Genomic DNA, 6,812 nt, shown 5'->3' on the forward strand with positions numbered 1-6,812 from the left:
TAGTCAGCTGCTTACCAAGTGAAGGATCACATTGCAGGTGTTTACAGTAATGTATTCACGAGCATAATTAAGCTATTGGATATTTTAATGAATACTATGTTACACACTTGTTTTAAAAGAAAAGAACATCTGGTCCCCAACCTTTTTGAGCCTGCGGGCACATTTGAAATTCTGACATGGCATGGTGGGCGCAACAAAATGGCTGCTGCAGAATGAGGAGCCAGACACACAATGATTGCCACAGCTTAACTTCAGTAACACAGTGTAGATCCTTGTGCCATGGTGGCAGCTGCTGCCACAGCAACATTTAAAAATTCTGCACAGCCAATCAAATCTCCAATAATTAATCAGAAGCCTTGCTGGGCAAAAGTTCTACCTAGCCCCACCCACTTCCTAAAAACACTTGGTGGGTTCCTGAAAAGGTGCTGGCAGGTGCCATGGTACCCACAGGCACCACACTGGGGACCCCTGATCTAGCAGGAATAAACGTGTTGTTATGGTTACTAGTGACCATGCAGAATACTTGCAACTTGTAGAAAGCAAAGTTATTATTTAATCAACAGGAACTCTGCTATGTGTGTTTAAGTGCATTATTTCAGCAACTATTATATAAAGCAAAATGTATTATATCAGTAATCCTTTAATTAAAATACAATTATTTCAAATTGTCGGCACTTAATTCAATAGTATTTTTAAGCATTTCTCCCACAAACTCCAAGTAAGAATAAGCAGAAGCCCACATTGACTGTTCAGTCTGAGAATCAGACAAGCATGGGGTAACTTGACAACTAAACCGTTTAGCCTATTCCTAAGAACATTCATTTAAGCAGAGGTGAATACCCTAAAGATGCTAGAAAAAAAAGATACATTGAATAGGAGAAGATGAGGAAGAGAATATTGATTTGCACAGGCACTCACTTAGGACTTCTAGCCAAATGCAAAATGAGTCAGAAATTACTCATTTTGTAAATCACATACATTTCTGTAACAATACCAAAATAAGGTTCTTGGTGGATCCTGTACAGCAGGGGTGGGGAACCTTCTTCCTGCCAAGGGCCATTTGCACATTTATAACATCATTCGGGGGCCATACCAGATATAGATCTCCCGGTGTGGGGGGGAGAGGCTAGGGTTGCCAGGTCTCCGGCCACCACCTGGAGGTTGGCAACCCCAGGGGAGGCCACGCAGAGAAGGCGTGGAGGGCTCCCCCCGGGTCCTCCCCCCCTCCCAGGCAGGAGAGCAGCCAGCGGTGGGCCCGAGCAAACGAGGCACCAGGGAGGCGCAGCCCGCGGTCGATCGGTAAGGGAGGAAGGAAGGAAAACAGAAAAAGAGGAAAAGGGAGAGAGGGTGAAAGAAATGGAAAGAGGGGGAGAAAGAAAAGGACAGAGGGAGACAAAGAAAGAAAGAGACGGAGAGAGAAAAGCCTTTCCACACACACACACACACACACACACGCGCGCGCCTCCACGTGACCTGGCCCCAGGCTCCATGCCCTACCCGCCCCAGAGTCCACAAAAGGCCCCCTGAAACCCGATCGGCTCCTGAGTGCATGCTCTTCCGCCGGGAACCGCGGGCCTCTTCCCCCACATCGCTGCTCAACAGCCGACAGGCAGCAAGAGGGGCTTACAGTGTGCCCCAGCATTCCTGCACGCTGCAGTTATAGGGGGCAGAGGAGGCAGCGAGAGGAGGTCCAAAGGGCGCAGCAGCAACCCTGCAAGCCGTGGCCCCAGGAACACCCTCAGGGAGGGCCGTCCTATGCCGCGCCTCCGCGGCAGGGCCCCAGAGCTCCCGAGGGCCAAAAAAAATGTCCTCGGGGGCCGCATACAGCCACCGGGCCTGAGGTTCTCCATCCCTGCTGCACAGGTACAATTTTAGGACATTAAGAGGGTTGCAAAGAATTGCTCAGGGCTTTTAAATTGCTCATCTGTCGTGAGTGAAAATCTCTTCCAGGCAAGCAGACAGCTAATCAGACGGGAGTTGGGTTTTTCTCTCCCTGAAGTCATTAGACTGGCACAAATCATTAATGGTTTTGTCCAAACATATGAGCTAAGAACAGTTGTGGACTTATTTAAATGGCTAACTTAAACTACTCCTACCATATACATCCAGAACAATAGCTGATGCAAGATCTGTGCCCTGTGTTTACACTGCAAGTAACTACCAGCTGTAATGCACTAGCTTCAGTTAACTCTAATAAGCATATACTGGTTCTAAAAATGCCTATTTGAAGCACACTTGAGAAGTTCCAAGGGAGAGAAAGGCTGAAATGAGGAAGGTGTCGAACATTTATAGTTCAAGGAATTATTATATTGCCAATAAGAAACCCCTGAGGAAAGAAGAAAGCCCTCAAAGCAACTGTCAGGAAAGAAAGTGCTCCACAAATGCAACGAAAGTGACTGGAAAAAGTACAGAGCTGAAAACAAAGATGCAGAAAACACACAAGCCCAGCGAATGAATCACTGTGCAGTCACCAGTTACTTTTTTTTAAAAAAAAATTATATTATTTTTCAAACTTATTCACATTCAATTGTATCATTCCAATCATAGTACATAATATGAACAAAAACATATCTTATCCCTAAAAAATATATATAATTAACTTCCCCTCTCCCCTCCTCTATCCATTTAATATCTTTATTTCTCTCTTTGTGATTAAAGTCTAATTCATTATAATAACCCACATTTATCATTATCTTAAAATCTAATCTTTAACTTTGGTATCTTAGTTACTTCAAACAATTTGAATTACATCAAAGCATATCCCTTAATATTTCCCAAGTTAAGTTCATTTACACAGTATGTTGTCCATGCCTCCCATTCTCCCACAAATTCCGTGTTTTCCTTTTGATTGATTAAACTGTGCAGTCACCAGTTACAAAATAGATGGAGATGAAGAGCGCCAAGTCTTGGAGCCCAGTGGTGGCATGAGTGGGGAGGGGATCTTAGAGCTCTCTCAGCCCCACCTACCTCACAGTGTGTCTGGTGTGAGGCAGGGAAGGTGATTGTAAGCCGGTTTGATTCTTCCTTAAGTGGTAGAGAAAATGGGCATATAAAAACCTTCTTCTTGTCTTCCCATCCGCCCCTTTTGGAAGCCAGCAGAAGAAGAACCAGGTGGTGCTGGGGTATACCTCCTCCTGTGTTGTCTTTGGGAGCTTCAAGGCAGTCTGTGGCACCTCGGGCACAGTCATGGCTTCAGTCACCTACACTCAACCCGTGCCAGAGCCCCCTGCCAGGTTGGCTCCTCAAGCAGCCACTTGAGAACTGAACTCGCTCTGCTACTACGCTTTTACTGCATGAACAGCAAATGGTTTTGTACATACTCATGAATAATTGGTACATTAAAGCTAATACTTTATGCCTCAAGGCTGCATAACATGGTTCCCAACAGAAGCCACAAGTATTCCAGTAAAGACATAGTAAGGAATGAAACACCCTGACCTGGATGGCCCAGGCTAGCCTGATCTCATCAGATCTCAGAAGCTAAGCAGGGTCAGCCCTGGTTAGTATTTGGATGGGAGACCACCAAGGAAGTCCAGGGTTGCTATACAGAGGAAGGCACCGGCAAACCACCTCTGCTACTCTCCTGCCATTAAAACCCCAAAAGGGGTCGCCGTAAGTCGGCTGCGACTTGACGACACTTCACACACACACACACACACACACAAGGAATGCAACGACCAATTAATTCTGGTGACTGTCCTTCTTACCACACCTCTATATTTTTCCTGTTATCTCAACACAGGTTTGGGCTGTATTCACAAAAATAGTATAAAAAATAGAGGTTTTTTTTTCCTTTTTATTTTGGGGCACATTTAAATCTTTCAGATATATGTTTACGATAAAGTATATTTACTGTAACTAGTTCTATGTAACTATTTCCTTCCCATGCTTTCTATTATGTATGGATATCTATATCCTAATAACGAAAAGTTACAAACATTTTTCTGGGGACCAGACAAAGGGGTAGGACTGTGGCTCAAGAGATAGAAACTCTACATGGCATGCAGAAGGTCCCCAGTTCAACTTCTGGCATCTCCAGTTTTTTAAAAAAATCAGGTAGTAGTTGACAAGGAAGACATCTGGAAAAGACTACTGCTAATCAGACAGTAGACAAACTGACCTTGATAGGCCAATGGCCTGACTCAGTATAAGGCAGCTTCACATGCATGACAACATTGCTAATTTTAAACTGCCTGGAGTAATGAGCCCGTGTACAATAATGCATGTACCATAGCCTCACTAAGTGGTCCCTTGCAAGACACTGTCTCTTAATGCCTCTCCCTCCACATTTAGGGGTTATATAGACAGCATACATGTAGGGAAGCTTACATGCATCAACACAACCAGAGGTGGGGCAGCAGTCAGGGCCCAGGGCTTCTGTTTGGGCCCACTGTCACAGACTCCTCATCTGCTCACCTCTCCTCCATGTGCCATTTGCTTGCAAGCCCTCCACCACCCATGAGTCCAGCTTCCCAGTGCTGATGGGGAAGCGCATGTATATGGTGCACAGCAGCAACACTTCTGGAGGCCACAGCAGCTGCACGCACCAGCCTGTGCTGTCAGGGAAAGAGAATTAATGTGGTGCAGGAGGCTGTGAGCACAGGTGGTGGAAGGGCTTGTGAGAAGCAGAAGGATTCACAGTTGAGTGGGAACACACATAGATGGGTAGAAAGGGAGGCATGATGGGCAGAAGACGACCCCTGGCCACTGTCTGCCCAGGACCTCCCAAAATCTGGAACAGGCACTATTTACATGATCATAGGAAGGATTACTAAGAAAATGTGTATTCATCATGGTTATATCCCCATCCTTCCTCCAAGAAGTTGAGAGTGACAGATATGGACGGAGGGAGCCATTTTCCTCACAAGAAGAAGAGTTGGTTTTTATATGCTGACTTTCTCTACCACTTAAGGAAGAATCAAACTTGCTTACAATCTCCTTCCCTTCCCCACAACAGACACCTTGTGAGGTAGGTGAGGCTGAGAGAGTTCTGAGAGAGCTGTGACTAGCCCATGGCCACCCAGCTGGCTTCACGTGTATGAGTGGGGAAACCAACCAGGTTCACCAAATTACCGTCTGCCGCTCATGTGGAGGAGTGGGAAATCAAACCCGGTTCTCCAGATCAGAGTCCACCGCTCCAAATCACCACTCTTAACCACTACACCACGCTGGCTCCAAGGCAAGCTAAAAAAAAGTAACTGACTCATGGCCTAAGGAGGGGCTTGAATCCAGGTTGTTCCAAGCCTGACATTTCATTTGTAACCCCAACTCCATGTTACATGTGTTCACACAGACAGACACACTCTCTTTTCTTCCAATCGGGACTAGTAGGAAATTACACAGAGCAAGCCACTCAAAGAGAGAAGCTACTATTGGGCATGGAAGGGAGAAGGGAAAATACATATTAGGATAATTGTTGCTTTTGCCTACACAGACAACTTCTGTGTCCAGGATCAACAGAGCTCATCTAAAGTTTACCAATTTGGCCACTACAGAAGCACAACCAAAAGCATACGGCACTGACACATATAGTTGGCTGTTAGGAACTAACATCCAGAATTCCTCTTAAAAACACTACATTAAATCATCTTCATCATTCCTAATGGGTTTAATTTAAATTCAGTGGGCCTCAATAAGCCACAAGAATGAACCTTTAACCCCAATATTACCTTTCGTTTAAACACATTAAGAATATGCTATGTAAAACATAGCAGTTTCTATATGTAACGCAATACCTTTTAAAAAAACCCAGAGCAGTATGAAACCTTTTAAAACACATTATGCACTGTCTTTAAGCAAGCATTTCCTGTTCGATGGGAAACCGATTTCTTTTTCAGCTCCCCTGAGAAAGCAGTTTTGCAAAAGAACGTAACGCTAGCCCTTCGCTACCTACAAAGCAGGGAGCACGCCCACCCCAAAATACCCGATCTGAGGGGTAAACCATAAACGTCATACCCACACAACGCAGCCCTTTGGCCACCTGAGAGCCGAAAGCCACCCAGCAAATCCCTGGGGAAAGACCCACGAGCCAGATAGGGACAAGGAAAGAAAGTGATCCTCTGTGGCGCGAACCCCTAACCCTTCCCCCGCCCAAGCAGACCCATTCATTCATTCATTGCTCACCCGCCAGCAGGCCCAGCAGCCGACCGGCTAGAAATGATGCAACCTGGAAGCAGGTGAAAGCATGACCGGAAGTTGAGGAAGAAGGAGGGGAAAGAGAGAGAGAGAGAAATACACGCTCTCTTAGCACATCTACTTAGCACTCCATGCATAGGCTACAAGCAAGGCGGCCTGTCATTGGGCACGAAGGTCTCCCAGCAACCGTAGATTTTGGCCCCGCCTTCAAACCCGGGGCAGGAAATGGAGACGGTTGTTCTGCGCAGACTCAAAAGGCGTCGCTGGTTTCTGTTGGTGGCGGTTTCCGGCGCTGGAAGGGATGGCGGTTTCCCCGTGAAGCACTAGATTGCCCAGCCTTTTGTTTGAAGACGAGATTTCCTGTTTGTGGGTGATGCCATTTTGTTGCTTTTCCTTCGGGGAGCTGACAGCTGCTCCTAAGAGACGATTGGGGGGGATTTATTATTTTACCGCTGCATCATAAAGTTAACCTTTTAAATTAAAAGCAAAGACGCGAGTGTATATAGTGCAGGTGTAGGGAGAAAATGTATTTTTTAAAAAAAACCTGTAGACGCTAGCAGGAGAAACCTAAACCGACACTATGCTATATACATGTGGGGCAAAAGTGAGCTAAGAAGAGTTGTGTTCATGTAACTTTGGGTATAGTACAGGTGGAGTGTGAGAGTTTTCCAGCAGCC

General features: G+C 45.8%; 1 protein-coding gene across 1 annotated transcript in view; it reads right to left on the bottom strand.

Moving 5' to 3' along the window:
• IARS1 (isoleucyl-tRNA synthetase 1) overlaps nucleotides 1-6,139 on the bottom strand; it is a 108,178-nt gene extending 102,039 nt beyond the window's left edge. Inside the window, exon 1 of the mRNA XM_056853478.1 lies at nucleotides 6,124-6,139. The gene's annotated coding sequence lies outside the window, so the exon portion shown is untranslated. The remainder of the gene's footprint in view (nucleotides 1-6,123) is intronic.
• Nucleotides 6,140-6,812: the final 673 nt, after the last annotated feature.

This window comes from Euleptes europaea, chromosome 1, assembly GCF_029931775.1.
Source record: "Euleptes europaea isolate rEulEur1 chromosome 1, rEulEur1.hap1, whole genome shotgun sequence".
NCBI classification, from domain to species: domain Eukaryota; kingdom Metazoa; phylum Chordata; class Lepidosauria; order Squamata; family Sphaerodactylidae; genus Euleptes; species Euleptes europaea.